Source organism: Ascaphus truei, chromosome 4 (assembly GCF_040206685.1).
Source record: "Ascaphus truei isolate aAscTru1 chromosome 4, aAscTru1.hap1, whole genome shotgun sequence".
Lineage (NCBI taxonomy): Eukaryota > Metazoa > Chordata > Amphibia > Anura > Ascaphidae > Ascaphus > Ascaphus truei.
Window position 1 is genome coordinate 368,364,118 of NC_134486.1, and position 11,536 is coordinate 368,375,653.

Genomic DNA, 11,536 nt, shown 5'->3' on the forward strand with positions numbered 1-11,536 from the left:
TGTTGACTCACAGGCTCTAACTCTGAGTCAGAGCCTAAAGGGACACATTATAAGGGTCCTTTCTGGATACCAAGATGGCTGACGGACCAGGTCATATATTGCCCCACCTAAGATGGCTGTTGACAGGAAGTCAGCCTCTTTCTGGTCCTCTATTGTCTGTAGCTGCTTCTGGACTTTCAATAGCAGGAAAGTTGGTCTCTGTCTTTGTTCATGCAAAGTATTCTATTCCTGCTTTAGCTCAGCCTTTGTTCCTATGATTGCCTGCCTGTGTTTGAACTTCTGCTTGGACCTGGATATCCCTGCCTGCTGCCTGCCTCAACTCCGGTATTGTTTTGACTACCCCTGCAAGCCGCCTGCCTTGATCCCAGAACTGACTTACCCTGCATCCAGACCTCTGATCCAAGGCCGAGGTTGGTGTATTACTCCATTCCTCTGCCCTTCAGGTCCGTATCCTGTTTTGCAGCCAGCAATGTTGCACGCATGGAGAGATGCCCTTTTCTGGCCTACGAGTTGCGCTCTTTCTGTCTACTTAAAAAATGTCCTCCGCTGCCTGCATTTCTCCTTTGACTCTATTTCTGTCAGCACCCGTGGTGGTCGTATCACTCACTTTGTCGCTGATTTGAAAGGTTTTGAGCAGCTTGTGTTGCTTATCATTGCCTTCCACCCATGGAGCTGAGTTACAAAGTGGCAATTACACTGAACTTCACGCATGCACCCCAAAATACGTTTTTTTTTAATTAAAAAATAACCTTACGATAAACGGAAAAATAAATATGAATGAATTTCAAAGCATGCTTTTCCATGGGAATAAAATACCTAGATGTGCTTGGCTTGCTTTTTATCTCCCAGTATATCCATAATTAAGTTATACATTGAAAACATACAGATACAGAATACAGAAATACAGAATAGCATTTAAAAGATCTCTCTACAATAACATCTCTTCTACAATAAGGCATGTTGATAACCATCACTGCTAGGATTACTTTCACTGGATGCATTCATGCAGAAAGCCTGATGCACAGTAAAGGTTTCAGCAATGTGAAACCTATTAAGAAGGAATGACTGCGATGAGTCATTTGAAGCAGAAAATACAAGTTACATGAGTAAGACATTGCAAAGTATGTGCACTCCATAATCCGGCATGCTCAACAGTGATCAAAAGGAACGACAATGTTTTAATTTAAAAGTAGACTAAGGGTAGGTAAAAAACACATTCATAATTTTTTTTTTTCATACTATAAATCATCATTTTGCATCTAACTCCATACTAATTATAGGTACAGTATGACCAGATTATTATAGAACTGTAGTGTAGAGCTGCCACAAATTATATACATTTCTGGGTATGGGGGGGAGGGAGAAGGGATTTTTCAAAGCTCCTCTTATGGGTACCAGAGCTTTTCTGGTGTTAACTGCCCTGGACTTGAATGGCAAATAATGCCAACCGCGCTTCAATACCAATTATTAGGACATAACAAATTCCACCTCTTTAAATTTTGAGTCATTTACCATATCTCTGGGCATTCAGCTCCTATATTATTATTATTCATTTTTTTTTTTCAATTTTGCACTAGGACTTAAAGGCATTCTTTTCGTTAATAAATATAATTTAATTTGGAATAATAAAAAATACATTAACTTAGTATTCACAGTGAACAAAGGTACCTTGTTCTAGTATTTTAAAATGTATCCTGGTACTTTACATTCCTGTTTTATTTAAAATAATATGTCTTTAAACTTTTATTTTTCTATACAATTATTTTGTATATATTAAAATTCACCTATACAGTACTGTATATCATTAGGAGGGAATTTTAGTCCTTTGAGCTGAAACTGATCATTGAACAAGTTATGAAACATATTACAATATTTTTGGATACTTGTGGTTTCTTCTTTTAAATAATTTCACTGACCATGTCAAATTCCAAAATCAACAAGATTTGACTGTATTGTATCCTTAAAATATCGACAAAACTATAAAAAGTCAGAAATTTGAAAGGATGATGGAAAGTCTTTCAGCGATGACATAATGCCCCTTTAAATATCTTCCCACTCTATATATTTTTTCATTGTATTTTTCAACTGAGAATTATATATGGCGAATATGCATATATGATATACAGAACTGTCAATTCTGGAACCTGTTACCCCGACAGTGTTAGTATAATGAGGTACATATCAATTTTCTCTGTCATTGAGTGGGCATTTGGAATGTTTAAAAGGTTTCCATAAGGTATATAAATTCAGTCCACTGTTATGCAACAGAACTCATTCATTCAAGTTGAACAGATTATAGTAACCTGTTGCATGACCTATGGAGCCCCCTTTTCACTCCCCCCTTCACCCAAAGAACAAATGTCAAGTCAACACACTCCTTATTGGGGTTTAGAGGCTACAGTTTTATTTACCATTACAGCCAACCAATAACCCTTTTGTTATCTTGAGCCCACTCAAGCACATGATGCGGTCTCCACCGAAATCACAAAGGTATTAAACAACCTGATGCCCCATGCCCCAGTCTAGTAACATGTAATAAAACAATGCCACAAGCAAGGCTTTTTAAGTCCTTATATTAGCCTCCCCAAAAAAACCAATTTCCACTTGCAAGCCATCGTGTTGACCTGCATTAGGGATATCTATTGTCATGGGAGACCAAAACTTATTCACAGGATCAAGCACCAGACAGGGAGCAAATAAACAGATGTTTATTTTGGTCAACAGACACAGCACAAAATCACAATAGAGCTTATACTCACAGCCCTCTGGGCAATACCGAAGGAATCCTAGTCTCCAACTGTAGGTGTCCGGTGCCACCAAAATAACTTCCCTGGCACAGCTTCCACTCCTGTAGAGGGTCAGAGACTCCAGACAGTGCTGGATGCAAGTCGCAGCAGAGTAACTTCAAATCAGAAATCAAGTACATCATCAGATGGACAGGGACCAGAGACTGGGCTTAACCTTTAATATGCTGGTCTCTGGGCCTTTGCCATCACATCTACAGATGTAGCGCAATCCAAGTGCAACCATGATCGCGGTCAAGCACAATCGCAGCCTAGCACAGGGGGGATTTCCCATAAGAATTAATGCCACAGAGGTCCCTGCTTCTCAATGGGGCTCCTGCTACATTAATCCTCCCGGCCACTACCAGTCTGGAAGAGATGCGCAGAGAGAAGCAGTCCCTGCATCTATGTCTCCCTGCACATCTCTTACAGATAATCTAATTATTTTTATTACTATTTTTAGTACATTGGATTGAAGCAGGAGCTGAACAGCATTCATTTAAGGTTCTAAGAGCCCCTGCTTCCCGAGGAACAGGCCTCTGTATCAGATGTCAGCATCCAATGCAAGTTAACACAGACAAAATAAATTACCAGTGCTCAACCTTAATGTCCATTCAGTAGAAAATAAGATGATCTTAGTGTCCTGTCTTCAGAGGGCTGGGTTCCTCAGCCCCCCAAAGTTCTGCCAGGGAACCTCCAAATATATGTAGAAAAAAACAAAGAAGATAAACACGGAACTCTTAGATAAATAAAAAGATATATATTGGGAAGCAAGCCCCTAACCTTACTTACACTTGCCAGAACGCCTTCCTACTGTCTCTGTATGTTCTTCCTACAAACAAATTAGATTGTAAGCTCTTCGGATCAGGAACTCTTTTTCCTAAATGTTATGTGTTATTTATATTATTTATTTATTATTTATTATTTACAGGCAGTCCTCGCTATCCAACGTTTCACTTTACAACAAATGGCATATCCAACGATTTAGAATGAAACACTATGGGCCATTTTTCGACGCCAGAATGCGTTATCCGATGCCTGAATGCGTTATCCAAAGCTCACTGCCACTGATTAACATGGGACTCACTTTACAATGGTAAACGTATATTACTCCTCTAAAGTGCTATGTACATTAATGGCGCTATATAAATAAAGACATACATGCATACATACAATGCTGGAACAGATAAGAAGGTGACTTTAGCAGACAAATATGTTTTCATCAACTTTTCACTAAATCAACGTGGGTGGAAGAATTTTATACGGCAAACTTTAATTATTAATGATTGCTTTTTTTGGGCACAGACACTACTCTGGGAAGTACCAGTGGTTATTGGTCAGTGCTCCCAGCTTTTGCCGGTATTATTAATCATGGCGACTTCAAAAGGAGACAGGTCGGGTTTAATCAATTTAAGACTTGTACTACCCCAACCTGCAATGTGCCACTACCGGCTTACCAATACTATTGCAATAATGGGCCGACCGTCACTGAAAAGCTGGTGAACCGCAATTCTTGCTACCTGGCCCCACCTAATTACCAGCTTCAGCAGGCACCTGTCACCTTTAATGAAGACTACATGAGTGACCCCAGCTTGTACTCACTATACACCACTGACATGGCTCATCTCCACCAGGTGGGCAAAGTTTATAATGAAGGTAAATATAATGTACTATACAATATTAACGTGTATCGCTTGCGCTACCCACAAACAAGACAAGACCCCGGTACTGAGGTGGGAAGGTATGAAAACATGCACCAACAGCAGCGGAGGCATGCCTGGAAGGCGGATTGTCAGCGTAGCCGGGTCTGGGTAGGAGAGAGTGGATTAGTCCGTATACTCGCCGGGGTCTTGTGTTATAGAGAGCAGCGTAGTCGAAGTTTGTTAAGCCGTGGTCTGGGATTGGAGAGTTGAGAGTTGTCGAAGTCCGTATAGCCATGATCTTGAGTTGGAGAAGTAAGCGTAGTCGAGGGTAAGCCAAGGTCGATATCCAGAGAAGTTTCACTAACAAGCCGGGTCGGTACACAAGGAGACAAACTGCAAGACAAGACTGGAACAGGAGCAAGGCACAACAGAACTGTGAGGCACTCAAGGCTACATGAGATTATGCTAAGCGATGCTAGAGAGTGCGAGCAAGGTACTGCAGTGCCAACGAGTATTCAAAAACAAACCTGGGGAAATCACCAACAAGACCCAGGTACATGCTGGGTACATGCTGGGTACATGCTGCAATATTCCAGTGACATTTCTGCAGACAGACTAATGGCCCATTGGATTAACAGCAGGGGTCACTGACAGTCCCATTCAAACTGAATGGGACTGTCAGGGTCCCCTGCTGTGTTAATCCGATGGGCCATTAGTCTCTGAAGAAATGTCACTTAAATGTTGCAGCATGTGCAGCATGATGACCTTGAGAAAGGTCCCACTGGGGGACCGAAACGTCGGTTTTTGTGTCTTCTATCAAATATAGAACATTTTTGATTTACTTACCTGCGTGCTGTCCCTTGATGTCGTGTTGCAACCGGTATCGTATGGTCTATATATATATATATATATATATATATATATATATATATATATATATATATATACATATATATATATATATATATATATATATATATATTTATATTCATTTATTTATTTAGATTTATTTATTGTGGGGCTGCTGAGTGTGATTTTTTTTATTGTGGGTAGCGGGGGTGGGTGAAGGGGGTATTAGCCCCAACGGTGGTTGTTTAGGGCTTGCGGGTGGGTAGCGGGAGGCCTTAACCCCTTCATGACCGTAGCGGTATTAACTGCTACGGTCGTGAAGGTGTTAAGTGCACCCGCAACCCCCCCGCAAGCCCTAAACAAACAACAAGGGCCAAATACCCCCTTCACACACCCCCGCTATCCACAATAAAGCTGGCACGGTGGGTTAAGCCTTTCATTGCCTTAGCGGTTAGCCGCTAAGGTAATGAAGTGGGCTGTACATGCAGTTTTCCTTCCTCGGATGCATGCCGGGGGCCTCCGGTGCTGGTATTAATTGTATCAGCTCTGGAGACCCCTGCATCAATCCGAGCCAGGAAAAGGGCCTTATTTTTTTTTATGTCCCCTATCGCTGCTCAGCTCCAGCTTTTTGCCAACTTTTATTGGCGGAGCGATATGGAGAACATCTCTCCATTTTATTGCCGCGATCAGCGTCGAGATGCTGATCGGGGCTACTTGAATACGGCGGGTTTTAAAAGTGGCGAGATATTGCTTCTCGCGGCCTGCGCGGCGAGTTTTTTTTCCAAGAATTTTCCTCATCTAGACAGTTTTTCGCCATTTACTAAATTGCTGTATTATGCAGTAAACCGCAATAAGCCACTTATCGTCAGCTTATCGCCAAAAAGGCCTACTAGCTATTCAGTAAGCAGCAATAAGTCGTCAATAAGAGATGTTTTCGGCATTTTTTGCCAAAAAAAAGAAATCCCAAACGAGCGGCGATAAGCCACTTATTGGCACTTATTGACAGTTTTTCAAACTCGCTAAATTCTGGGCCCCAGGTGGTCCCCATGGGTTTCTGGGGGATCTTTGCAGGTCCCTGTGTGTCCTCGCTGGCCTGCGGTACCATTCCTGTTTTTTTTTTTTTTTAAATAAAGATTGCCTCCTCTTCAATAACATAAAAATACAGTAATGTGGAAAATAACTATTATCCAGATATGGATAATAGATCGTTTGCCCATTATTAAACAAAACATTAGCCAGCCAACATAAATTAAGTAAATAAAACCATTCTACTTACCCCTGCCATTATGAAGGCCATGTCCTCCGTTGCCAGAAATAATACATTAAAAATACAATCTAATGGCCCCTAATCCCTTAATCACCTTAGTGGTTAATAACCACTATCGTAATTAAGGGGTTAACCCACCCTCCCCCCGCTATCCACCCGGGAGGCCTAACCACCCACCCTAGACCCACTATACCCACCATGTACCTATTGATTGGCATAGTAGTATACAATACCCATATAATATGGGCATGATAAGATACTATAGCAGTCAATAGTCACACTAATATAAAAGCATGAATGTCCAAAATACACCAAAACGCCAAAAATCTAAAATTAAAAGCACTAGCCAATCAATTAAAGAAATAAAACCACTCGGCATTCAATTAAAGAAAAAAACCCATCAGGTATTCAATTAAATAAATAAAACCACTAGGAAATCAATTAAATAAATCACACCAGAAGCTGTGAAAATTTCAGAGTGATTTGCGTTTTTATTAAATGATGTATTTTGTTGGCTACTGGTTTTAATTGATGTGTTGCCTAGTGGTTGTATTAATTAATTGTTGTGTTGGTTACTGCTTTTATGTATTGTTTGGCTAGTGGTGTGATTTATTTAATTGATTGCCTAGTGGTTATATTTATTGAATGCCTGGTGATTTTATTTCTTTAATTGAATGCCTAGTGGTTTTATTTATTTAATGGATTGGCTAGTGGTTTTATTTAGGTAATTGATTGGTTGGTTAGCGCTTTTAATCTTTGAGTTTGGGGGTTTAGGTGCTTGTTGTATATGTTTTATTACTGTGTATTTTGGACATTCATGCTTTTGTATTAGGTTGACCATTGACTGCTATAGTAGCTTATCATGCACATATATATGGGTATGATGTACTACAATGCCAATCAATGGGTACTGGCTGGGTATAGTGGGTCCGGGGTGGGTGGTTAGGCCTCCTGGGTGGGAAGCAGGAGAGGGTGGGTTAACCCCTTAATTACTATAGCAGTTATTAACCACTAAGGTGATTAAGGGATTAGGGGCCATTAGATGTATTTGTTATGTTTTCTTTCCGGCAATGAAGGACATTACCTTGCAGTAGGCTGATGAAGACACCCTTCATAATGGCAGCAGTAAGTAGAACGGTTTTAATTACTTTATTTATCCTGGCTGGCTAATGTTTTGTTTACTAATGGGCAAATTATCTATTATCCCTATCTGGATAATAGTTATTTTGCACATTACTGTACTGTATGTGTTTGGGGATGGGAGGTGTATTTTTTGAAATGGAGGACATCTTTATTTTTTTTTTAAAAACAGGAATGGTACCGCAGGCCAGTCGGGACCCATGGGGACTGGCTGAGGACCCCTGGATACCCATGGGGACCACCCTTGACCCCCGCCGGCCTGTGGTATTAATACTGTGTCTAAAATAATAAGTAATTGCTTTATGTGGGGCACAGGGGGTGGGTTGTGTATTGGTTTTTAATACATATTTTAATTTTAATTTTATTACTAGTGTACGTGAGCAGGAGGTCTCCGGAGCAGAACCGTGTTGATTTATGTCTGGGGACTTCCTGCTTCCCAAGATACAGGCCCTGTTATAGGGTGCCGGTATCTCCTATGCCTGTAAATGTCCCGAGTCACTTGAACCAGACATTTAAATGCATAGTTTATACCGGAACCCTATAACGGGGCCTGTATCTCGGGAAGCAGGGGGTCCCCGGACCTAAAATCAATGTGGTTCTGCTCCGGAGACCCCCTGCTACAATACACTCTTAATAAAATGTAAATTAAAAAAATATTTAGGCCGAGATTTGCGCAAGGAGAGGTGTCTCTCTCTCTCTCTCTGCAGCAGAAACAACTCGCCAGATGAGCCCTTTATACAGGAGCGATCATCTCGTCGCCGGCTACTCGCCATTTTTACAAATGTTGCTTTCACTGGTATTCAGGGCTTTCTGCATTCCGTGATAGCAATGCTGTCAAAAATGAAGATTTAAAAACCCTGATGATTTTTTCTATCGGACTTTACTGAATGAGGCCCTAAGAGGGTTTCATGATTTGGCTGCTGGTAGAGAAATTTCCATTTCCTGGTTCCACACGCATGCGTATTGTGAACTAGGGTAGAAAGCCTACCCTGTTTTGCCAGCTATGTACTGTAGTGCCGACGATTATTCTAACACAAGCCAGTGGCAATCGCTAAAAAGACCCAGGTACATGCTGGGTACAAGCTGGGTTGTGTTTAAGGCAAGTTTAAGGCATTTCTGCATTGACTAATGGCCCATCAGATTAACAGATTCAAACTGTATGGGACTGCCAGGGACCCCTGCTGTGTTAATCCGATGGGTCATTAGTCAATGCAGAAATGCCTTAATCCTGCCTTAAACTAGCCAGGTTACACCCAGCATATACCCACCATGTAACCGGGCTAGATTAAGGCAAGCCTTAGGATATTCGTTGTCTCGTCTGTAACTCTTTGCTTCCTTGATTTAACCTGCATGACCACGCTTGCGTGATACTTTGTGGTGAAGTCTTAAGGTTTAAGTTACTCTGTTTGCTGCGCAAGGGGTTTTCTTAAAGTGTTTATTCATACTGTTATGCACATTGCCTGCTGACTATCTAGGTGAATCTCCTCCCCCTTCTACATTGTTTGAGACACGTCCTCTACTTGCTCAGTGTGGTTCGCCCTGCAGTGTGTCGGAGGGTTCACCAGCAGATTTACTCCAAGTTCCAGCAGCGTCAGACAATCGTCTTCTCCGGTGCAGGAAACGCCATCTGATAGTCCTCTCTGGTGCAAGACAACCCATGTTAGAGTTACATGAAATGCGTTAAAGAACTGCTTTGATGTACGCCTAATACTCACCTGTTAAATTGATTGGCACACAATATATGTACTTATTTCATCATGAGCGTTGTGCACTGTTTTTTCTTCTTTTTCTCCAATGTTCTTTTGTAGGCTCTATATTGAATGACCTGTTCTCGCACACAAGAGGGAGGTGGAAGAAATGGAAGAGTAAAGGACATACTAAATTCATTTCAGTTTTATCTTTTTTTATATAAATGCTTTAATTTTGTTGCACCTACAGATGCAGCCACCAGTATTAGATCACTTGCCTTGGAAAATCTGGGGCAATCTCACAGTAAATGCCTCAACATGCCTCAACACTTCTGTGAGATTCCTAATAGCCCATCGGATTAACACAGTGGGGGTCCCTGCAGTCCCATTAAAACTGAATGGGACTACAGGGACCCCTGCTTTGTTAATCCGATGGGCCATTAGGAATCTCACAGAAATATTGTGGCATGTTGAGGCATTTATTGTGAGATGCCTTAGTTTTTACCCAGGCAAGAGGTGGCTGCATCTGTATGTATTATTATATTTTTATTTTATTTGATGTGACAGTGTAGAGAGAGAAAGCAAATCACATCAACAAAAAACCCCCCAACAATTTTGGGTGTACATTCATATTCTGTTCACGTGGTATTTTATCAAAGATTTGTTAAATTGTTTGCTCGTTCATCTGTCGTATAACATTAATTAATCATCATTTGTAAAGATACATTTGCTGCATATGGATAAAACCTGTTTATTTATAGAACATGGATTACCATGACATTTAAAGTAATTAGATATTGCATCCTTTTATAAAGGGAATGGAACTCTGGAAATAATAGAATCAAGGTGAAAACCCAGTCCGCAATGCATTATCCAATGAAATGGGATTAGTGTATATGGAAGTACTAATTATTTGTACTCACCTTGGCAAATATCCATCAACAGTAATACTATCTAAAGATTTGTCTGCCCACTATGTTGAAGCTTTTTCCCTCCACCTTCAGAGTGAATACTTTTCTGGCCATCTTACCTCATTCACATTATGTTAACTATTTAGGATAATATGCAATGGAAAGGGAGAATTAGATGACTACGCAAAATATATTCTTGTCCTATGTAAGATTCTGAAGTCTGTATATTATGGAAGTAACTGCAAACTTTTACAGTTTCAATGCTTGGACAGGCATTTCCCTATATCAAATTCATAGCCATAATTTAATGTATAAATAACTCCATTTCATGAAGTATGTTTGTATTTGTGTAAATATATTGGATAGCAATATAAAGCCCAAAGCAAATACACAGCACATGGAATTTAAAATACAGTGCTGGAATAGCATATAAAATAAAAAGTAGAGTTGAAGTTAAAGAATGTCGGCCATAAAGTATACTGTAACTGATGTAGATGAATTTGCAGAAGAACACACTCTTGTGTAGGGATTTCAGAGCCTTGTAGAATACTCTTACAGACAAAAATAATTTTATTTTAAGTAATAAACATAAAACTTATATCACATTTCTCTGAAAAGAAATGCTTGAGGAACTACTGTAAACTATCTTAATAAATATTTTATATAACCGTTTTTAATACAAAGACTGCAATGCGGAAACTACAGAAATTTTACACATTACTCCATCTGTGTCTGAAAATGATCTACTTTTAACATGCATCTAATTCCCATCACCACATCTTTCAGTTACTATATTTTGCCTTTATTTGAGTCATTATTATGTGATGAAGCTGTAGGTTGGAAAGAATTGTGAAATGCTGTTATGCGTTGGGCATGACATATACAGTGTGTTATCCAATATCACAATGTTCCACACTCATAGCAAGTGTATCTGTAATTATTGTAATGATCCAACACTATAAATATGTCTAAATTGGATGAAAGCATACAGGTACATTTGCTACTTTGAAATTATTAGGCATTGACTTGTCATATCCCCTAAACTCTACCAAGAAAGAGATCCTTTATTAAGTTCATAGCTGTTCCTGGTAAAAAGTTTTCATGGCCACTCAGAAACTTGCTTAATAATTATGATGTGCAATCATCGTGATGAGAATATATATATAATTGCTACTGTATATACACTAATATTAGCTTAACACATGTTGGAGAAAACCACTAGGTCGCGCTATATCCCACAGTACAATGGCAGCCT